Source organism: Passer domesticus, chromosome 8, assembly GCF_036417665.1.
Source record: "Passer domesticus isolate bPasDom1 chromosome 8, bPasDom1.hap1, whole genome shotgun sequence".
Classification (NCBI taxonomy): Eukaryota; Metazoa; Chordata; class Aves; order Passeriformes; family Passeridae; genus Passer; species Passer domesticus.
Genome location: NC_087481.1, coordinates 33,867,664 through 33,891,988, shown reverse-complemented (window position 1 = coordinate 33,891,988; position 24,325 = coordinate 33,867,664). Strand labels below are relative to the sequence as shown.

General features: G+C 38.2%; 1 protein-coding gene across 1 annotated transcript in view; it reads left to right on the top strand.

Moving 5' to 3' along the window:
- The window catches only part of LOC135306412 (pulmonary surfactant-associated protein A-like), a 299,646-nt gene that overhangs the window by 213,111 nt on the left and 62,210 nt on the right, over nucleotides 1-24,325 (top strand). The window contains exons 3-4 of the mRNA XM_064430299.1: nucleotides 18,538-18,635; nucleotides 19,413-19,578. The gene's annotated coding sequence lies outside the window, so the exon portion shown is untranslated. The remainder of the gene's footprint in view (nucleotides 1-18,537; nucleotides 18,636-19,412; nucleotides 19,579-24,325) is intronic.

Genomic DNA, 24,325 nt, shown 5'->3' with positions numbered 1-24,325 from the left:
AAAACTGTTTTCAAGAAATGCTTGTGAGATGCTACAAAGCTGGCCATTACAGTAATCCTCATATTAGCTTAGCAAGAAGTGCTCCCTGTTGTTCAGAAAATTGCAACTTTTTGCAAGCACTCTGGCCTCAGAAAGCAGCCATAATAGCCAACACTGACAGATGGTATTAAACACACAGGCAGGGAACCAACATGGTTTTGATACTTTTCGCCCTTTCCAAGCTCTCTCAGTGCATGTCTCCTGGGTTAATTGCTTGAGCTCTCACAGAAGGAATCCTGGCTTCTGGTGCAGCAGCTTGTCACAAGAAGTGGTAAGAAATCACACAGGATTCTGAGCCTGGAGCCTGTGAATGTGTCACCCTGGAAACCGCTTGCACCTGCAGGAGTGAGTCATGAGCTGAGGAGCTGCAGGGCGATTTTTTTGGTAGGCTTCTGAGCAGCAGAAATTCTTCATCGGCAGAGAACAGAGAGGAGCTTTGTTCTGTCATCTCAGCTGCTCGGTGGGCATGGCCAGAGGACCCTGCTGCCCTTGTCTGGGTCCCACTGCAGGTGCCCTGCACTGACCAAGGGTCCTTCCACCTCCTTCACTGCACTTGCCCTGTCCTCAATGGAGATCACTGTGTCTGTTCTTGATAGGCAGGAAAACAAAACAGAGCCTGTCAGTAACTACAGTATTGCAGCTTTAAGGTTGTCAGGCACTTGTTAAAAAAACAAACATGAAGACCTTGACTGAAGTTTAGGAAAGTCACCTATCAGAAGTAAAGTGTATTATAAAGTTCAGAGTCAGTACTACATTAATATTGATAAACTGGTCTTCTATTCTGCAGGTATCTTTCTAATCAGAATGGTATTTGTCTTCTTACAAAGCTTATTTGATTTGAGAAGCAGGTGCTTATAAATTAGATAGCTTCAGTGACTTTAGATGGAACAGACAATTAACACCAGCTGAAGATTTGTGCTTGAAAGTTTTACCAACCAGATATTGCTGTTTTGTAGCACCTTTCATCCATGTCTCTCAGTGATTTGCAAACATTAAGTTTCATACCACCCCTCTGATGTATGTAAGTGTTGTTAGTCTTAGAAATGTGTGAAATATTCATGACAAAATTGGAGGCATTCGGTTTACCTTCCTCACAAACTCAAAAATATTAAGGAAATGCAAAGTTATTTGAGGTGATCTGCATTGGAAGATTTGTCTTTTTCCTCTCTTTGTATACATCTCTTCACAGCTAAAATATCGATAATATTTGTGCATAACCTCCTTGTTATTGTTCCAATTTTCATTATCAGTGATTGGTTTTCTTTCACATACTTGTTATATTTTAATTCTTTGCACTTCCTTCTTAGCCAGCTCTAAATAGCTGTCCACTGTGAAAGGAAATCAGGCAGATATCTCCTGTCCTTTGAGAAAACAATGTCTTTGGGTAGCATTTACTGCCAGATTTGGGCAGATTGATTGCCAAACTGAAATTGGAGAAGGAAGCTCTATAGCAGAAGAACTTGCTGTTGTTTGATTCCACCACAACTGCCAAGGATTTTCCTCTTTCTACCACAATGGGTGTGTCAGTATTAGTACATGAGAGGAGTATTGAGGATTTGAAGGTGAATTTCCCTTCCCCATACTTTGTCACAGAGAAGTCACAAACCCAAATCCAGTATTTCTTTGGGAAGAAGCTGAATTAAAGGTGCACCCCAGCCAAAAGTGGCCATCAGTTCATGGACCAGGAGACTTGGCAGCAGCTGTTTTATTTCCCTGAACCACTTGTCTTGCTCTGCACTAATGGAGGCCTGCAATATGTCTCAAATATGCCCTTTTTTGCCAAACTCTTTCTCAGCTCCCTGATATTTTTGAGGATGGCCAGAGTTTAAAGAACCAGAGCAGCTCTTTTTTGGGTCTCCTTCACCCCATGTGGTAGGGAGGGGGTGTCAGAGTGATTTGAGTGACCTTATTTATTTTCTGCACTATGATTTTTTGTTGGAATACGCTTCATCTTGCATTGGAGTCTGATTTGTTTACTCTCTGTGCCATTTAAGCACTAATTTATTTGTTTGGTTTAGTAGGTAATTAAGATTGTTGTCTTTAAAACTAGTTTGCATGTTTTAGTGCAGCTCTAAAATAGTTTGGGTTTTGCTGGTTGGTTTTTGGTTTTGGTTTAGTGTGGCTCTAAAATAGTTTGGATTTTGCTAACCATGCTGTAGCATGTTGTCAAGATTGTCAATGCTCTCTGTTTTAATACAGTTTTTCAGTATAATTTATTAAGCAGCAAGAAGAGGAAGTGATGGTTACTGAACAAAAGGTTTTATTGGAGCATTAGGACTGTCCACATTATTCTCTGGGCTGGGATCTCACAAGTGTGTAGCAAAGAGGGCTACAGTGAAACTAAGATCCAAGATACTGAATGATTCATTGCTTCCTATGTCTGCTATAATCCATATAATTTATCACAACTGTCTCTGTGAACTTTGTTCACTGTATTGAGGTCACAATGCTCTACGCCCTCCATTTCAGACAGCAGTACTTGGGAGACTTTTCTTTAGGAATAGTTGACTTTCCTAATGGAAATTAAGGAGAAAAGATGTTATGACCACTGCTATTTTCAGGACATTTTGCACTGTGTAAATATTTTAAGCTAGGGAATGTCCCTTTAATATACTATATTATTCAATTACTTTGCTAAGGCTTTGAGGGTCGAAAGTTGAGTCAGAGTACAGAACACAGAAACAGAACTCCAAAACACCAGGAAAAAAATACAGTATTTTAGAAGTCTATTCTAACGTGTAGTTCAGTGTCAAAAGGAATCTCCCTACCCACACACACATAATAAAGGAAATAGTTTGACTGTTATTTTGATTTGCTTATTTTCAGCAAGTGAAATGATAATGCAATTTCATATCATCAGGCAGATTTATGTTAGTTGTGGATGGCAGAGGAGGAAAGGAGGCTCTGCAGCCATGTGGACATATGTGAACATGCTATTTTTTAGCCCTTAGTTTGTTTAGATACCTAGTGTATGGAATTTGATGGCGTAGAAATTGTGAGAATTTTCCTCTTTGATAATTTACCAGTAATGTTTCCCTGTAATGCTGATACTCTGTATTTGCCAAGAAAATTCAGGTTTTGCACTAAGCCTGCAGTGGTAAAAAAAATTAAAAAAAAAATCAGTGTTATCTTTTTCCTATTATTTATAGAGTGATAGTGGTACTGAACAACTATTCCTGAAAGGCTGAATGCAGCATTTGGGAATCAGTTGCATATTCCTTGGTCAGAAAATTATGCACTTGCTGAAGTCATGTTTGAGCTTAGAATGGTCATACACAATGGTTCTACAGTGTTTCCCACCAGGCACTTTGGGACTCTGGCTTGGACCTGTGAGGACTGGAAGGGACTGGAAGAGTCTCTGCAATGATGACTGAGCAGCATTTTCTCATCCTGGAGCAGCCAGGTGATTCTGCTGAGGAGGAAGATGGGAAATGACATCAGTTCATATAATAGACCTAGGGACATTCTGCAGAAACGTTCTGCTGAATCACCCTGGTAACCAGCCCAAGAGTAAATCACAGTTCTGCAGAAAAACCCCAAAAAAGTCAGGAGAGAAGGGCAGGTGGTTCTCTAACAAGAAGGAAAACCAAACTATGAAACCCAGCAGGCTCCAGTGGCATCTTAGGTATGTATGAGAAAATAAGGAGAAAAACAGGGTGCTCTGTAACTGCAGTTTTTGGAAGAGGAGGATGAAACAAGCTCAGATGCAACCTTTCAGCTCCATAGTATATTGAAGATGCAAATATTAGGCAGGGAAAATCAAATCTATTTTGTAGCTGTTGATTTTAAAGAGCAAGAAGACAGAAAATTTTAATTTCTAGTAAGGTCCACATGGTTGGCGTAAGGTTGTGTTGTGCCATAATCATTAATTTGAGGAAGAGTGTTGTGTTTGATTCTAATCTAGTTAGGATCAGTTCCCTTTTTAGCTACTACTGTATTTTAAAAAGGCAATTTTTCAACCCTTTGCTAATGTAATTTATCACCTACATCCATGGCTCTGACAAGATACTGGCTCTTGTGTTATGCATAGTAATTGCTGCTGCCCTCTCTGAATTTACTCTGTGTTTTTATAGCTGGGCTTCTTCTGCTCCCAGATCTGCTTTTCTGGCAGAGATATTATAATGAAACACAAATGTCACAATTTTTCATCACATGGAACATATCCAGTCTGTGATTCTCTCTGTAAAATGAAGTATAAAGATACTTGGTATAAAGTGTGTTATATCCTCAAAATGAAAACGTAAATTTGATGTATTAACTGGGTAGGGGAATGACATATAACAGGGTAACTCATTAGGGATCAGGTACAAAAAAAAAAGGCAATCAGATCTCTGATTAAAAGCTACTTACCAGTGACTGCTGGATGCATAATTAAGGCAGATTCTTTACAGACTTCAGTTTATGCAACATGATTACAAATACTTGGTATTTGAGAAGTTTGTTCACATAATAATTAATTTTAGGCTTCTTTAGCTTTTTCAAGAAGAAAGGGCATAGCACGAACATAATTTAGACACAGAGCTCTAAGCCCAGTTTTTCAGCATGAGAATCTGTCTAACAAATCATCCAATTTTCAATATTTACCAATTTTAATTTATAGTTACAATTAAGTTTGAGAGGTCTGAAAATTAAAACACAATTCAACTTTGATACATAAGTAACTTAAACGCCATCAGGCAGAGTAATTGTAGCATATCAGCTCTCCTTTTAGAAAATGTAATGGTAAATCTATGAGATTTAAATCTGTAGAATTTACCAGGACTTTCAGGGCATCTTTGTCTCATTGCAACCCAGGCAAGTTTCATGTAGAAATTTCATCAGAAAGCAATACTCATACCAAGTATTACATACAATGAGTTGTATATAAAAAAGTTCCTCATCTGTATATTTCCATTAATTATAAAAGCATTGGGAAATCCTGTATACATTCTAGAAATACATCTTTTAGAACTGAATGCAGAGTTCTTGATCATAAGGATGACAAGCAATTTAAATTCTTTTGGAGCCTTACTGTCTCAGATGCTCCTAGAGAGAGTTTACAACCTCTTTGCTTATTGCTAAAAGTGAAGTTCTCACGTTAGGGCAGCAGAGATCCAGAAATTGCAATGTCATCATAAATATGAGCAACCTGCTGGGATTTAAATCCCAGCAATGGAGCACAAAGGGTAATGCATTAAAGCTGGGTTCTCATTAGGGAATTGAACCTTGGCATTTTGGGAGGTTCAAAATGTCTATTTTGTAGCTAGCTGGAAATCAAAGGAGAAAGAGTAGAAAAAAAAATGAGAAAAGGTTCTGACAGTGTGGCCTTGAAAATTACAAATGTATTTGTTCAGGAAGATATTTGTAATGAAGTGCTTTAAGACACCAGTCATACAAACTCATTTTCCTACAGTTTGGATAATCAAGGTTAGAACTATTTTAATCTTACCTCCTCCTCTTGAATTTGGTGGCACAGACAAGTATATTGGCCTGAAGACAGTTCTGTTCTGCAGAACTTTTCATCTTCTGACATTTATTTCCTCTATGCTATGATAGACACAAATCAATTAAATGTAAAAGTTGGCCACAAATCAACTAAATATAAAAGCTGACATATGAAGCAGGTGTATGTATATTTGCCAGCCCACACTCTATCTTGTGAGTGGGGGAGGTTTTGAAGCCCACCACATTTATTGGAGTATTCACTTGATATTTCTGTATTGTCAGCCTAGACTGCTGACTTCTGTGAACTTGGTTCAAAATAATTGTTCTCTTCAGAACTGCAGCCATTGCTCCTTGTCTGACAGGGCAGTCAACACACACAGTTGGCCGTCCAAAGGAAGAAGAAGCAAAAAAAAAGGAAAGTTGCAGGTTCTGGGATATTTTTCCTGTGTGCAGCTCAGCTCAGGAAATGCATAGTTTCACAGGCAGAAAAAGAGTATTTCATCCTCAAAGCATGTGAATGCAAATGATCTTCTAGCATATACAGAAAGTGTGGATATGGTTTTGTAAGCCAATAGCTACTAATCCAAACTGAAAATGGTTTACTATTTTGATCTCCCCATGGGGAAAAAGAAGGAATCCAAAGAGCTATGCCTGAAATGTCCAATCTATGAGCATAGGTGAGAGCTGATATCTGTACATCGATTGCTGTGCACAGTCTGGCTCTGGGCTGTTTTGACATGTGGCTAATTGTGGCTTTCAGGAACAAGTGGAAAAAACCAAACAAACCTCACGTGTGTCTCATCTGTCACCATGTTAATTAGTGTGTAATTCATCTACTACACACAACTCTTCAAAGCAAGGAGGCTTTTCTCAAGATCCCTTCTGATGCAGAGGGCAGTGCTGTGCACAGAAATGGTGCAAGCTAATTAGTAACAAAATTCAACCCTTTTAATCTTTGAAGACCTCTGTCACTGATGCTCTGTAAAAAGCTAAAAATATTCTATTATCAAGTTGCTTTCTACAGCTGGAGGCAGTGGAGTTTTTAAGGATTTATGCTGCTGTGAAATAAAACTTAGCAGCTTTTATTTACTTCCTTGTGGCTGAGACTGTAAAGAAGAATTTGGCTCCCCATCTTTCCAGAATGGACATCCTTGTCCTACAGGAAGGAAGTTGAATAATTCAGGAACAAAAAAATACTTTTTTTTTGTTCAATGAATAACTGAATGACTGAATTATAAACCAGGCTATGACCACTTGTACCATTGCATTTCATGTGCAGTGTCAAACCAAAATACTGATTGGTACCTGAGGGTTGGCCAGTTCACTTTGCAGAGCTAGTCTTGAACTGATAGTAGTGGCACTGTTATTTTCACTGTCTTGTAAAATTACGAATGAAGATATGAGTGATGCTCTACAGTGTCATATAAAACTTTTGATAATTAAGTTTTCAAATTCGGTGTACTTAATGTATTGCACATCATTCTGGTATATCAGTAAATTTTTAAGAAGAGAAAGAGAAGATCTTAATTTGAGAAGGAATTTGAATTGGATGCCAGTTTGGTGACATACCTAAGCATTGTATTGGACTTGACAGCTGTATCTACTGTCATCTTTGGTATGTCACATCTCAGGGGAAATAAATCAATATATTTTGATGGGGAACTTGTACCTCTGAACAAATTTTTGATTGTGGGTAAGGTGACACAAAATTAGTTAAATAGATTTGCTGTGGATTTCATCAGAGTGAACAAGATGAAATCTGGCCCAGAGCCCACCAAATGTTCCAGAACTGCCCACATCCTATGAGATGTGATACTGTTTTCACTATATTTTATGAATTTATGCAACAATAAACTTCTCTCTCCAGAGAAATCTTTTTTGAGCTCTCCTTTATGAAGTGCAAAGGTACTCTCCCTGCCTTGTTATCTAGATCCCATTCACAATGTGTGAAGTTATGACATTTTATTCTTTATGTAAATGTATTATAGGGAAGTAAAGCAAATAAAAGGTAATGAGAAGATGAGCTTTGATGGTACTGTAGAAGGAGTGCAGTATTTCAGTGAAACAAGTGACAGCCAATAGTGCTGCCCCGTTTAATCTTTTCAAACACATTTTGCATTTAATTCTAATGCTCTGCATTAATTCATGTAGAATATGCCTGTTGATAACAGGTTTATTTAAAACTCATTTAAAGTTATTAAAAAAATGAGATTTGCATAGAAAAAGTCTTTGGAACTTTGTATTTCCTCCTTTTTCCAACACTCAATGTACACAACAAAAGGCTAATGTGGTAGATGTCCATCAAACTTCTCTTAGCATTGCTTGTGAGTATTTCTCACAAACCTTCATGTGAAGGAGGCAGGCGATCCAGTGCTACCAAGGCTGGGAGCCTGAGGCAGTGCTAGCCACCCTTATTGGGAATGGCTGCCATGAAAAAGGGCTTCAGCATGCTGGGGGGGCCCCGTGGTCCAGTGATTGTTATTCCTGAGCCGGAACTTTGGTGTTTGTGGAAGTGCCAGCAGAGGGCCTGGAGGGGGTGGCTGTCAGCTGGTGTGCAGAGCAGCACAGTACCCAAATCACCCTCGTGCTTCTGTGGATCCCCTCTGGCAGTACAAATGTAGCTTTTTTTTCCTCCTGCTCATCTAGTTTTTGGCTGTATTCCTAATTCTGCCCAGGAGGAGGCATTTGAGTAACCGTTGTTTAAAAACTTGGGGATGTGGATACCTGCCCATTTGACACTGGGGCAAAAAGCTTGAATAAATCATGAGGTATCTTAGTCGTGCCTAAGTGTCTAAAAGCCTTTTCCTTGCTGCTGCCCTGCAGTAAGTCTTCCATTATTCACTGTGTTATTTACACTCTAGTATATGTATTTATGCTACAGTATGGAGCTGTTTTGTTGAAAACGCTGTAACCTTTTAACCTGCTTGCCTTTCCTACTTATCATATTTTTAAATGATTTTTCTGTGATACAATAGGAGGCAATGGTTGCCACAGGAACTGCAGTTTTGAACAAGCAGACAGTAGTTGTCACTTTGCCATCTGAGAGTAGAGGGACAGCAAAGGCTGTCCATGGGGGACAGGGGTCATTCTGTCCCTGCAGGGGAGACATCAGTTTTTGAGCTACATCTTTCTTGTTATACCATGGTTTTGGGGGCAATTTTTTCTGCATGCTTTCTGGAGGTCAAAGCATTAGATGTTGTCAGCTGGCTTCAAAGAATAAATGTTTTGCTTTTGGAATTACTAGATGGAAATTTGAGCACTGTTGGCAGCAGAAGTGTTTTGAACGTGCTTCCTGCAGACTAATGGGCACAGCACTCTGGGACCTTGCAGTAGGTCAGCTGTAAAAAGTCAGGCTTGTTAAGGAGCACACATTTCTCTCACACTTGGAATCCAGCTATTGACATCAGTGCTTCACTGAATCATGAAGCGAGTCCTGAGCTGTTGGCATTTAACTGGGTAAACATCTTCCGTGGGCTGAAGGAGGAGAGGTCAACATGCTATGGGTGTGTCTTCTTCTTCCTGGGAAACCATTTTCTGTACTGCCTGTGAAAATCTTGTCCCTTTCTTCTCCACTCCCATAATTTCGGGTGATCACAGCTCCCTCACTGCTCCTACCTTTATAGTTTGATGTTAGCAGCTGGGACCTTGCTGGAAGTACATCCTAAATTTACCTGCTTCATTTCCTTGACTTGCTGCCAGAGAGAAATAATTCCTCTCCATTTTGAAGAGAGGGGTCCTCTTTGTTTTCCTCTGTAGCCTGCTGATCTCAGTGAAGAAATGAAACAGCTCCCCTCTAGCAGTCCATAACGGCCACAATGAAGGAGGAAATCATTTAAGGAGAGAGCAAAGCTGGGAAGGACAGCAATGTGTTTGAAGGGGTGTGGGGAGGGGAAAGACAAAAATCTTTTCCTCTTATTAGTAAGTCAACTCAAGCAAGTGCTTCTTTGACGCATTCCTTTTCCACTTGATATGCTGCAGTTTTTATTAGGGTTTCCCCACTTTTGTGTTTTTTAAACAATTTAGATACAACCAGTTATAACAGCTAGTTCTCTTCATTGTTTGGCTTGCAAAGCAGAAATTGTCAAATTACAATGATTTCTTGTTTGATGACTTTTTACAAGTTATTTTTAGAAAAATGTGTGCTCTTCCAGAAGTAGAACAAAAAAGTCAGATTAGTTGTGGGAAAAAATAATAGAGCTATTACACAGGTTGGACTGAAACAAGCTCTGCAGTGCAAATTGAATTTATCAGTCCTAGAAAGCAGGGCTTGTGAACCAAAGTTAATGAAAAGTCAAGACCAGTCTTATTTTATGGAACTCATTCCATGTGAGGCTGCTTAAGAACAAGCATTGAACCTCTAAAGAAAGGACTAGGATGGCTTAATAATGTAAAGTGTATTCCTGGATAAAAAAAATCAGCTGAAGGACTTGGGAGATTTCAGCCAGCCAGTTGTTTCTATGCCACAGCTTTGGTGTATTTCCATACTAGTCGTGGCTTTATAACATTAGGATATAAAAAAGGTGGTTGGTCTTTAGTTGTGCGTGGTGACTGCCATTTTTTTGTATGAAGCTGTTTTAATTATCTGCCCAGAAGACAAAAAGAGAAATTACAAATCTTAAGGGAATAGCAGACACTTGTGAAATTAGATTGCTGTCACTTGTACAAGAGCTGACCTGCTGTCTGTCTTGTGAGGTGAAGCAATTGGGTACATGCTAATGTAAAAGTGAAGGAATGGAAAAAAGTGGTATCATACATATCTATTATTGAAGATTCTGATTTACTTTCTTAATGGAATTTTCCTGTGTTAACAGCATGTTCCAGCTGTTGAGCTGTGCAATAAGTCTCATACAATCACCAGCATTTTAAAATTAATACATTAAATTTAGAGGATGTGTGTCATCTTTTTAATACAGCATAAGATATCTTTTTGATACTGTTCAATACTAAATTTTTTCTAATGTTAATTTATACATTCAGCTTTCACCTCTGAAGAACCCCATTATAAGTGACTTAATACACAGTGCAGCTGCTATTAATATACTATATATATTAATATACACTATACTATAGTATATAAATGTTTCCTTTCTGATAATTCAGGATGTATTGGTTGCATAAAAATGACAGTGATATATATATAAATTTGCTAGGCAAAGAGCCCAAGAACCTTTGAACCAAGGGGTAGGAATAAAGATACTATGACAAGAAGTGAATGTACAAAGTGGCTAAGGAAAGCAACTAAAGGTTTGATAAATCCAGGACCCAGCCTTGGGAACCAGTGATAATGCAGGACATGCACTGGAGTGAATGAAAGTGATGATGGTGATGATGTGGAGAATAAAAAATGATTTAAAGGACTTTTGTCCTTTTTGTCCTAAGAAATTAAACTGGTTTCTATTTTCCAAAGTATTGTGGAAGGCTGAAATAGTTGGGTCTGGAATAGGAATTGGAGAAGAATCAGAGTCTTGATACCTGTTCTCCAGAAGGAAAAGATGGCAAGGCACCAGAAAGTGATGCCATCTCACAAAATTTACAGGAAAACATAGTTTATCATTATTTTTCTGTGAATAACCAAGTACACGCAGAAAATATCTACTAAATGTCCCAAAGAGGTCAGTCCTAAATCAGTGTTTCTTGCAATTCTTTACAGAAATCAGGTAGCTGTCCACATTCCTCTGGCAGCCCGGCAAAGTCAGGAGCGCAGGGCAGAGGTAATGTCTTTTTTATGAGACTTAAAATATTTACAGATAGCAGACAAGCTGTTGGAGACAGCAGACTGCTTTCACCTGGGGAACATGCCAGGTGGGCAGGCTAAAAGCCCAGGCCACCACCAGGTGCCAGGTGCCTGCCCTTCCTGGGCTGGTGTCATTCCCCGTGTGCCGCTGGCACTGCCAGAGCTCTGGGTCTGGGTCTGGGTCAGAGCCTGCTGCTGCTGCTGCTGCTGCCTTGGGGGCTGCATGCAGCCACACCTTCCTCCTGTCAAACCTGGCAGAGTGTGTGCTGCACAGGCTCCCAGTGCACCGCCAGCTCATTTGCTAACCATGTCTATGTTGAACTTTTTGTCCTGAGTTTGGGGCTGTCAAGTGGAGGAAGCAAATTCTGGGTGGTGGGATATGGCAAGAAATCTTGTTTAGCTTTAATTCTAGGCAAGATAAATATTTTGGGGTTCAAACCAACCCTTCAGGATTTTCTGCCTTTTCTAATGTTCATCATAAAAATTTCCATTGCTCTTAAATTAATTTTTTTTTGTTTAAAAATGCACACAATTTTGGTGTGGGTTGTCATGCCACTGTACTCTCTAGCTAGCAAATATTTTAACTCAAGGGCTTATTCTAAATATGAAGTTATTTTTCTCAGCATCAGTTTCTGGTGGCTGGATACACTGTTGTTGATTAATTGGACAGCATATAGAAGGACTCTGGGACAAAAATGCACATATTTTAGAAAGAAAACACCGATCTAAAACTAGTTCCCTATGCCATGGCATAGACTCGAACAGCTGGTTTTAACTGTTCAAATAAGGAGGAATTCAGAAAGCAGCACCTGTGTATATTAGGGGATCCATTCCTTTTTTGTATGATGCTACATAAATAAATCAGTATCTGATACTGATTAATGTTTTTGTCTTTTGTCATGTTCTGACAAAGATGTTGCTCATTGCAATTTTTTAAGGGGATGCCTTGGAGTGGGGTGTTTTAAGTGAATTTTAAAAAAATTTAGAACTCTCTCCTGAAGTCTAGTTTTTTAGATTGGTGGAGTAGAGATTAAGTACTTTTGTTACTTTTTTTTTCTAAGAGGTAAAAAACTTGGTTTTGTTAAGACAAGTAATTTTTCGGTGTCACACATTATCAAGGAGGTAAATTGTGCTCTTTAGTTCAGTTCTGTGGGTTAAAACACCTTTCAGCCATGGGACATCAGGCAGTCCGTTGCTACACTGCTGTTTACTTAAAAGCCTTTCTGTAACCCAGTGTGCCTGTATCCAGGGGTGTTCCTGAGTGACCTTCAAGGAAACTAATTGTATTTACCTAAGCAAAGAGCTTTACTGATAATATTCCCTGTCTTATAGGGATAAAGTGCTTCTAAATGAAACCAGGCAAGCAGAGTTTAGAATTCTCTTTGCCATGATTTTAATCAAATGATTGCTTTTAGTTTCGTGATATTTGCTGTTTTGTCCATAATAATGGTATTAAGCCAATGTAAATAAAATAATTGCTGAGATGAAGTTTGACTAGACAACACATGTATGATTGAAGTCCAACTTTCTGTTACATTTTCTCTTTAGATATTAGTTTTAAATAGTTTTTTTCTAATTTATTTTTGTTCTAATTAGCATAACCTAATTTATCATTCATGTATAGTATCCTATAAATAAGGTGGACTAACCCTGTGATTGACTGAAAAACTGTTGAAGAATAGCCTAGTGTCAAATGAATTATCCTCTTTTTTAAGACCAGGCATTGTTCAAGGGAGTGGTTTCTGGTAGCTCTGTTGAATACAAATTGCAAAAAAAGCTACAAGCTACAGATACTGATCTTATCTTTCAAAGCAAGGATTCAGTGTTCAGGAAAGTCACTGGAATAGCAATTCTACAGGCTTTGTTGCACAACCTGGTTTAAAATAGGAGCAACCTTTCAAGTTTCTCCTCTTTGTTGTGCCTGTGTTCTTTGTGGATAAGTTGAAGCAAAGACTCAAGTATGAGAATAGCTGCTTCTCATTCCTATCCAATTATTGGCCTTTCTGGCAATGCAAACTCACTGGTTTCATGTACAAATACTTCCAGTCTGCAGGTGTGTGTGTGATTGACCCAACTCACAGCTTCATTAATGTCTTGGTAACCAAGTTCCATTAGTCAATCTCATCTAGATTTGTACTGATGGTTCAGCTGTAAAACTTTCCAGTCTCTTTAGTCCCTTGAAGAAACTCTTGCTTAAGAAGAGTAAGCACTTCCCATTCAAAAGCTCACTTCCTGGAGAAGTTTTACTCAGAGTGACATAAGATTATTATGTAGGAAATTGCAGCAGAGCAAATACTGAGCCCACGGTATAGAATGACAACATGAATAGTTTATATATACATGGTTGTGTGTTTTTAAAAATCTGTTTCTAGTGTATCTCTGGAATCTGCAAAGCTTCTATTGCAGTTATGTGTCTTATGACATGTTTTTATTGGAGAGAATGTTGTAACTATGCTCGTTTGGTCTGGTTTGTTCATTAAAGGGAATTCACTGACTTGGACACATAATTTTAAGTTAATTAATTTCTCTTTGGTGTTGCCACTGCACATCTACTGCTGTTGCTGTTCTGATCAGGACATCTTTCAAAGCTCAAAATACTTCCTCAGGGTGAAATGAGAATTGTTCAGAGAGGGAAAGAGAGATGATGTCACTGTTACTCTAGGAGATCCTCTATTTACTTCTATTTATTTGTACCTTTGCACATGTGTAACCAGTTCTTGTGTGTCTGTATTTATACATCTTTTAAAGAAGGGCAACTAGAATATATCAATGTATATTGACATTATCAATATATATTTGTAGTAATACATACATTTATGAGTAGGGAAGCTCTTTATTAATATCAAAATTTGATCTAATCAGAATTTAAACCTCTAGCAGATAAGACAGGTGTAGGGTGAAATATTTTCCTGTGGGATTCTAGATCATTCTTTCCTGGCAACTGGCTTCTAAATACTGGCATCTGATTATATCAGCCCATTAAGAAACCCCAAATAGTAAGGTCTTCACACATACTTTTTTGCCCATGGGCCTTCTAAATTCTTTCTACTGAAGAGATTCAGGAATGTCCAAAGGAAATTGATTCACCCTAAGTCAAGGACACCATCCATTCTTCCCTCAGTCTGATGGATAAATTTTCATGAGGGATCTGTGGGAGTTCCTCTAGATCCCCCTCCAGCCTATCAATTACTTTAAGTAACTGATCTTGCTTAATCAGTGCTTTTTCATGTGACCTGTCAGGATGAAGTTCACAGCTGCTAAAGACATATCTTGCAAGATCAGGCCCTCTACTAATGCTAGATGAGTCATGGAAATCAGAACAAAATTAATGTGCTATTCAGGTTAGTTCTACCTGGAATGGAGTGGAAGCTGTCTCTCTTTTTACAGGACTTGGAAGCACAGTTGTGCCTAATATTTGTCTCAGAAGTCCCATTTATGAGTAATTCCTTTTTACTGATCAGGCAGTCTGGCATGTACAAGCACTTGGTGTCTATCCACCCACACTTTGTCCTTTGTGTCTTCATCTGAAATATTCCACTCTGGGGCTCAGTAATACAAATTTGATGAACAAATGATATGCTGCAAGAGGGAAAATATAATATGAAGTAAATGAGTTGGTTGCTGCTGCTATCCAAGTGCCTGAGCTCTTAGAACAACTCATAAAACCAGAGATTTTCAGTTTTCTTTTAATGTTTCCCAGTTCTTTATGTTAAACTATATGAAGTTTTACCCGAAGTATTGGTGTGTTAAAACTTTTATTCCATTGAAGGAGAAAAATGGGAAGGTATTACCAGTATATTATTAAAAATACAAACACACCTGGATTTTTCTGGAACTCTTCAATGTTCACCATGTACGCAGTGTTGCTAATCATAACATAGGTTTGTACATTTTTTGAAGGCTTAAAATATACATTTTAATTTCCTGGCAATTACAAAAGCCTGAAAGACCCTATGGCATTAGATAGGCTCTGAGTGTGAACTGAGGTTTCTCTCTGCCTCAGGTGCATGCCTTTAGGTAGGATGCAGTGACCTAGAGCACCAATCAGGATAAAATGTGCTTGTTGTTATTAATAGCAATAATTACATCATTGTTATGCCATCTAGCTTGGGTCTACAAAGATGACTTCTGTAATTTTCAGTGACATAAAAATCACTTTTTCTGCTCTATGATCCTTTTCCAGTCAGTTTCCTGGTGCTGCATATACAGAAGCTTGAGGGTTTTTATGGCAGGAGAAGGAAGTTTATCCTTCAAGTTCAGGGTAGGCTTTGCTGCGTGTTGGGTTCCAGTGGTGAAAACTGACCTTTTTTGAGCTTAGTAGTTTACTGGAGTCTTTAATGAGTTTAGAAATGGAAATGGGAGATAGAAGGGAGGTCTGAGCTGACCAAGGGAGGCATGTTTTGGTACAATGAAAAATTCAAAGTATGCCAGCTCCACGACTAAGTAAGAATGAGATGGGTGTTAAGAAATTCTGTGGGGAGCAGGTTACTTCAATCAAAATGGAAAATGGTCCTGGGTTAGAGGAGATGTCAGAGAGAGAGAGATGAGCTAATTTATGATATGAGTTACAAAGAGAATCATGCATTTTGTGTGATTGAATACAGTTTCCCAAATGATTCCTAACCTCCCATCTTCTTACTCTTCCTTCTTATCTCTTCTCAAGCAATGCTGCTTGCTTAGCTGTTTTCTTAGACCTCTTTCTTTCAGGATATTCCAGTATTCCCTAACTCTGTTAATGCCTTTTGAGTGAATTAGGATTGGCACTCTAAGGCACTGGGAAAACCCAGTTGGAAAAAAAAAAATCTTGATTTCTTGATAATGGAATACTTTTTTCTGGAGAATAAATGAGGTCAAAAGAAATTTTCCATGGGAGGTTAAAATCCTGTGTTCAATATACCTGTACAGTCCTGGTGATTACAGCTGCTTTTCACACAGTGTTCTGAAAGGAGAATTTGTCCCTGCAATTTTGAAGATGAGAGGAGTAGAATTAAGACTTTGCCTAATTAGTGCTACCTTTCAAAGGTCTATTTTAAGCTGTCTTCCTTCAGCCTGAACCATGTGGTAGTTTCCAAAAATGTAATTTAATCATATCTGATTGCTTGCTGGAATCTGCAATTAACTTAGGTGCAAGGGAATTAAGTATTTGCCAGGTGCTTCATAATTTACTGGGAGCTGCCTGTGCCACATATATGTTAAGTGTGTTGTTGGCTGTTTAAATTTATTGGTTAGAATATTTTAAGCTTGTGATTGAGTAATTTTTATTGCTTCCTTCCATTTCTATTCCTAGGATGACTCAGATATGAAATACCATGTAATTATATTCTGTATACTATCAAACTATCCTTTGCAATTATGCCGCATTGTAGTTATTCTTTTGAAATATTAGGAGCTACCTATCTAGGAAGTTAATTTTGGGATGCAATTGGTTGCTAGGGTAAAGATTTCAAGTAATTCTAGACATATGTTGAATACAAAAACCCTTAAACTCATTTTTAAAACATAGTTCTCGTCTTAGAAATCCTCTGAAATCCAATTCCATCAAAAAGTGTCGAAGCGGTTTTAGAAAATAAATTTTTCTCTAGGGACTACATTTGTCTCCTGTTTGAGAGTCAGTTCTTGCATCAGTTGTATAATTAAAAATGGGAAGAGAATGGAAAAATTGGCTATCTGCCAGCAGGGAAATAATTTACTTTTTATTTGGAGTGCATTTTTGAGATCCAGATTAGTACTCTAATCTCTCTCTGAAGCTCTCTTGCATTACAGTTTTCAGAATTGCAGGACAATCTCAGGAGACATAGGCTTTGTACTTCTAGATTTAGTTCTAGAGTTTCATGAAGGTTGAATTTTGGACAAAAGTAAACCACAGCTTAGTTCTTGGTTCTGAAATAATGATTGTTACAAGTTTTCATACCTCACTATCTGGAAGAGGGGTTTCTGCTCTTTGACGTCTCTCTTTGTCTGTCTTGGAAAGGTGCCACCCATTAGTGTCTGAAATTCCCTGGAAAATTACTGTGAAAAGAATGGTGAAGACAAATATTTTAACTGGAATACTTGCTTAAATATAGCAGCAACTCTGAGATTAAAATGTTTATCTGTACTCTGGTGGCCAGGGGGTTATCAGAAACTGTGGCTTCAGACCACCACTGAGATGGAAGATATCACAATAAGCCCAGCATGAAAGAGAAAATCACTCTTGCCCAGTGATTTCATCAGGCACTTAAGATGATGATGATGCAATTCTCGTCTTCCCAGCACAAAGCAGCAAGTGTGTGCCAGAAGCAAAACCTCGTGGGTATCTGCAGCGAGTTCTGCACGTCTCCTTTTACCTGTTATTTACATTGAAACCAGGAATAAAATTGCTCAGTCCATTTACAGCTCTTTTTTACTGCTTATAGAACTTGGGAATAGTGTCTTTCACTGAAAAGACTGTGCAGATCTTACATTTCCCAAGGAATAATGCATTCCCATAAAGCTGTCACAGATTCTGAAAAAGCAAAAGATAAGGAGAAAACAGCACAAACCAAACAGATTTGACAGTTTATCACTGTCTGAACGAATTGCAATTGATGTAACCATATCAGAGACCTGCAGGTGTTTAGATTTTAAGATGACATTTGAGACTGGAAAAGTACCATTTGCAGCAACAGCCTTGATAAATATAATCCTGTCTGAAGCTCTGTGTGCCCCCCATACCGATGGGACTTTAGAAGAGGAGAAAAGGTTCATTTATAACCGCATACAAGGAAGTCAACAAAAGTTACTGAAAGCTTTTTTGAGACTGTGAGCTGCCAGAACCAGCTAACTCCTCTAGCCAATGTAGATTGCCAAGTGATTTGCACAAAGTGTGTGTGAAGCTCCAGAAGGATCAATCCAAAGTCTTGCGTCTAAGTCTTTTGGGTTTGGGTTTTTTTCTTTTCTGGTAAAATCTGCACACTTAAGGGAGCAATTGTCTATGGAAACTAGCTTCCTCTCCAGTTTACAGTCTGGAAAAGTCTGGTCCTGACTGCTGAAGTGACCCCAAAGACTAGAGAACACGATATTGTACAGCACTTCCTTGTGTATATACCTGGTTTTAGACATTTGGCAGGCTCCTGTTCTGCTTATGGAGAAGCAAGAGGAACAGTGATTCCTACATTTGCCCTTGAGCTTTCTTCCCATTCTGCTGCTTTCTACCTGGTTTTGCCTTTCCCTTTAACTTTCTCTGTTCTCTCCTATTTTCCTTCCCTCAAACCTTTATATAATAAATTATATGTTGTTTTCTTTCTTTTTCTTTTCAGCACTTTGTGTGATTCTCATTATTATTGCTAAGTCACTAAAAGGGCTTCTTTCCTGTCTTGCAGAGTCAGACTGTTTGGAGAGGTTGTCTGTGATGAGTGATTTCCAGAAGCACTGACGTGATGGAGTCATGGAACGATCAATGAAGGTTAACTGTCCAGAGGTAATTAAAAACCTCTGTGTTATTTTATTACTATGAAAGCCAAGTTCCTGCCAAGGATTGTCTTGTTAAGAAGATGCCAAGTCTCAAGGAGGTGGTTCAGTAGTACAAGTCATGCATTAGTAGACTGCTGAGCAGAATGTAATGGATCCTGAAAACAGACAATAGGCAATGCCTTTCTTGAAATAGAACTGGAAGGCAGTGATTCTTTGTGCATATAAAATACTAGAGAAATTATATTGCAATGATTATTCAATAAATCTTTTTAGATTTGAAGATTCTAAACTGATGTTTATACATAGGAAAAACTTGCTTCAGGCAGTTTCCAGAGACTCCTCTAAGCCACTAAAAAAAAAAGTTAGTTTTCCAAAAGAAGCAAATACCACTCAGTCTATGAGAAAAAATTATATGCTATGCATAGTAAGAATGGAGTAAGTTGGGGTTTTTTTTCTGGATTGTTTTTGCTGTGTTTTTTAATGCTTTTGTTAAGACTTTGAATTCAGCTGGGTTTGCAGAAGTGCTGGTGCAGAGCTCTGCCTGACGTTTTGCTCAATAAGGGACGAGCCGGCACTGCCTGAACTCTGCGGGTGGTAGAATATACCAGGAAATATACATTTCACCGAGAACCTGGAAGTCAGGCTTTCATGTGAACTATCACAAATATGGGTCAAGTACCTTGGGGTGCTGATACAGGGTTTTCAGTGTGTTTCTGGAAACTCGTTGCCATTTATTTCTTGAGCTGAGTCTGAGACTTATCACCACCCTTTAATCTTTTTGCAGGTTTTCAGAAAAGCTCTTAATATACTGCTTCATGTTAGAAGCTGTCAGCACCATTGGCAAGCACTAAAGATGAACATGAAGGAGTTGTACTTTTCTGGATGTGATTAATTCTGGCACAGTACTTGTTCCCATGGCTGAGCCCTGTGTGCACTGCTGTTCATGTCAGGTTCGTTATGTGTGTTTTCTCTTTCCAAGGTATTATGTCTTCACTGTGAAACATTCACTCAGACTCAGATTTGGCAGACAGTGTCTGAATCTAGCAGCATGCTGGTTTCCAGGAAAAAATAATTTGTTCCTTTGGAGGGAGGGAAGAGATTTGGATTTTAAAATGCTTCATTGTATTTTATAACACAGAACTTGATTTACATTTCTGTATATAATATTTCTTGAGCAGTTGCTTAGGAGCGACCTTGATGATTGCTGAGTAAATTATAACATATTATGTGAAATTTCAAGTTCTGTTCCTAAATGTTAAATTCTAAAAAAGTAATAATAGCTCAGAAGTTAAGATACTCTTAACATGACTGTTTACAAAATGGTTTGTTGGTTTTTTTCCCCTCCAGTTTAGAGTAGTATTTAATGAGTGGATTTTTAAAGTATATTTTCCCCTCTAAGAAGTCTTGAAATTTTAAAGTGGCTAAGGAAACTAAGTAGAGACACAGGTATTGTGTGTAATCTCACAGGTCATCTGAGAGAGGCTTAAGAGGAAACAGAAGTGGTTTAAAGATCTTCTAAATTAGACACTATTTATAGAGATAGAAATTCCTATATGGTGTTGAACTGAAGGTTCACCTAGTTCACTCTTCTGTTTCTAACACAGGCTACGTAGAAAAAAAAAATCAAAGAATCTTACATGATTTTATTTCTTATCTCAGTTTGCTAAGAAACACTGAGCTTGTTATGAGTATGACACAAATATGAAGAGGCATTAGTATTCAATACCTGTGCTAACAATCTCCTGTCAGATTTTCTTATGGTTCATAAAGTGAAGAACATAAATAGCTGCTAAATATCAATAGGTTTTATTGCTGGGACCAAAAAAGACACAAACCTGATTGACTGATCAGTGATAACTCTTGAGGTGTTTATATTTGCATTGCAACATAATCAAGTAATTTAAAGACAGTTGTCTTTCAGCTTCTGTAATGCCTTAAGATAAAGGCATGCTTTTCTGCAAAACCAAAATCCATCATGGCCAGGGCAGATTGGTGGTAAAATGAGGCCAGTTCAGTAATGAACTTGAAGGCTATAGGGATGTTTCTCATCAGTGTCTACCCATGGCTTCAATACACTGATCCATACTTCTTTTTATTTTGGCTGTAATTTATTTTACTTGACATAATGCTGATATTCTGGGAAATTTTGCCTTTATGAAGAACCTTTAAATTATAATAATGAATAGTTAACTGTGGGCTTTTGACAGTTTAAGAAATAAAATATTCCTCCTCAAAAGCACATTTACATTAGGACTTCATATTTTGTTGATTCCAGCAAACTTTGATTTTAACACAGATGAATGATATGAAGTGCATGGTCCAGGAGTATGAAATTGTGCTTACTCCTAGATTAGATCAGGAAGAGATTGGAGCAGTAATGCTCTCTCATTTCATTCTTGTCATAAGAATTAGGACCTGGGAACAACTGTCTATTTTTGTCAGCAATATTTGCTGTTCTGAACCTGCCACCTCAGATGCCTGTTGTATGGTGAATGATTACCACTGTTAGGCCTGAGGTGAAACCAGCTTCACAGAAAATAGATTGATGAGCACATTTTTATAATAGAATCATTTTGAAATGAAAGTAATTCTTCTGTTTCTTGAATTACAATTTTATCTACTGGCAAATAAGAAATTGCATATTGCAGTAGCTCTTATTCCAATCAAATCTGTGTAAATTGGGATGCAGACTTCAAGCCAACAGGACTGGGGTTTTAACATCATTATTAGATGATTATATTTATGGGTATGATGAGTTTCTGGACTGTGTTATTCCAGTTGAATACAATCTTCTGAAAGTTAAGGGTCTGAGTGTGAGTTGCTTGAAGCCACTGGAATGTGGCTTTCAGCCAATGTATTTGTAATATAGTTACTTGTTAAGAGAAAATACTATTGTACATTTTAATCTTCTATACTGCCAGTACTGAAGGAAGCCTCCCTCATCTTTTTGCTCAGTGAGATAATGTGGCTGATAACCTTTGTATAGTTCAGGGACTTACTTCATTGCTTTCTAATAGAGTTTCTGGAGAGTATAGATTTAGATTACAATGTTGAATGGCCATAGGGCCTCAGGGAAATATGCTCTCATTAATGGACTTGTTAATGATTGCCATTGGAGGGTCTCTAATAGTATCAGATGTAAATGTTGTCAGAGCCGTCCATCTTTATCACGCAGATATGGAGATGCATCATTAATTCACACAGAGATTCTCAGATCCTCAGAGCTGTGCACATTGATGCAGGATGGTAATGTCTGAAGGAAATTAAAAGCCGTCCGTTATCAATTTAATATTTCAGATTTCTGTTTCCAATTAATATGGTCTAAGAGATAAGAGGAAGTGAACCACAGCAGAGCTATGGGTCATTCAGAAGAGATCAAATGCAGATTCTGCTTCTGTCCAGCTTCATTATGCTCATTGCATTCTGTCTGAAAGGGATGAGACAATGCAAACTTATATCAATGAAGTCTCACAGCTGAAAAGTTAAAAACATATATCCTATGCAAGTACAAAATTATGCCAATATAAAATAGTTTAGAGAACCTAGAAAAAATTTTAAACAAGTTTTTCACCTATTTTTGTGTTATTAAAGTACAATAGTGTCTTTTTCCTTTATCATGACTTTGGGTATATTGATAATACATTGAGTGCAACAAATTATAATCTGTCTCAAATTTGTAGCTTTAGACCCTCTACATTAATAACCTGTTTGATAATTATTTGTTGAAATGTGAGAATTTGATTAAGAATATTTGGTTTGGAGTTTTGGGATGGACTCAGGCTTTTTCTGGTAAACACACCAGACTATCACTTTGTCACCTTCTGAAATATTAGTATTTTCAGAAAAAATAAGAAATGCAATTTTTTCTGTATGCAAATGTAAAGGTAGGCTTTTAAAAACTGTAGCAGATTTATAATTCTATTGTCACTTGTTTTGGAAATAGTGTCTGGGTGCTAAGATAGAATCAAAAATTAGCTTTTCAGTGGTGGGTTTTGATATCAGACTGTGTCCTACTGGATGGGTCCCCTAAGTGCAAGGGAGAGGGGACTGAAAAAGCAGATTTTACAAATGGAGATGGTGGTGAGAAGTCCTCCTAAAAGGAGGACAAAATATGAGTAGCTAAGTGTCACTTGTGCTGAACTGTGACTAGTTGTGGATGAAAGAATTCAATTCCAAACTTGCCAAGGACAAATGGAAAAGGTGTAGAAGTATTTGCTCCTGGAAGGCAAATGGGATATCCCTAACGAGAGATAAACCAAGTGCAACAAAGGATGGAGCGATTATTTTAGATCAGTGAAGAATCAAACAAACAGTGAATGAAGCATGTACATCAGGCTGGGGAGTAGCTCTGACAGGGGCACGTGGAATAGGGAAAACATGAACAGCACACGACTGGAACTGGGAGGTCCAGAGATTCTCTGCCTAATGAAGTTTCCATGTGGGGGAAAATTTTAACCTTTTTTTGCACCTGTCTCTGAAACATAAATCAGCTACAGCATTAATCTGCTGCAAACTATGAAACTGAGAGTTTCATAGGAATTTTTGGAAAGAGTAATTTGTAAGGTCCATGTCTGGAGGATGCTATATCTATCCAACTGCCATGTGGTTTTATGGCTACAGATGACAGATTGTGGAAAGTAAGGTCTTGCAGGGCTGGAAAAGATGTAAAACTGAGTAATAACCAAGGCAGTTTACATCAGACACTCTTCTTTTATACAGGACAGCAGTAAGGGAAGTCATCTGTGAAATCAGATCTTAATGCAGCTGTGGTAGAGAATTCCCACTCAGTGCTCCCAGCAGTCAGGGTGGAGACTCCTTGGCTGGTCTGTCCTGGCTGGGGTCAGGCAGGGCCAGGGTCAGGTGCCACAGTTCCACTGCTTGCTGCTGACACAGGGAGCAAGCGCAAGCTAAAACACAAAGCTCTTAAGTAAGGCTTCAGTACTTTTAGCTTCATGAGAGGAAGAAACCCTGTAAAAAGCTTTATTTCTAGCATTTCCTGCCCACACTGATGCTCACTTGAGTCTCACATAGCCTTTAAATTATTGATAAATCGATGAAATGAAGTATTCTAATTATTTTTCTCCAATGAACATGTGCAAACATCTGCTATTGGTCCAGTACTGCTATAAAATGTAATTTGATTAAATTGCTGCTATGAGTCAAAAGAAATCAGTGCACTTTTTCCAAAATCTTACATATTCCTCTGTTACAGTACACTTTGCTCATTTTTGCATCCCCAGACTAAAAAAATAATGCTCACTTGGTTCTTCTCAGCTGTTTGGGCATTGTCTTTGATAGGGAGCTGCCAAGCCTTGCAATGTGGAGTGTGTATTGTAAGGTCTGTAACAATTACCTGGCTTGCTGTGAAATTTTGGAGGAGTTAAACATCAGCATTATTTGTGCCATTTTACTTCAAAGGATTTCTCTCTTATCCAGACTCATTTGTTGTGGGTTTCGTATTGCAGCCAGTGCAAAATACAAAATTCGCCACCTATTCATCCCAGTCTCTTTGTCACATTTGTCACCTGCTTTTAATTTCCTCCTAGGAAATCCCTTCCTATCCCCATTGTATGGTTCTAATTTTAATAATCCCACACCTTCCAGAGCTCTTTCCCCAAAGAAATATTTCACTGTACACACCACTTAGTGTGTTGATATTTCTTGTTAGTATGCAGCGTTGTGTTAGCTCCTCTAGAT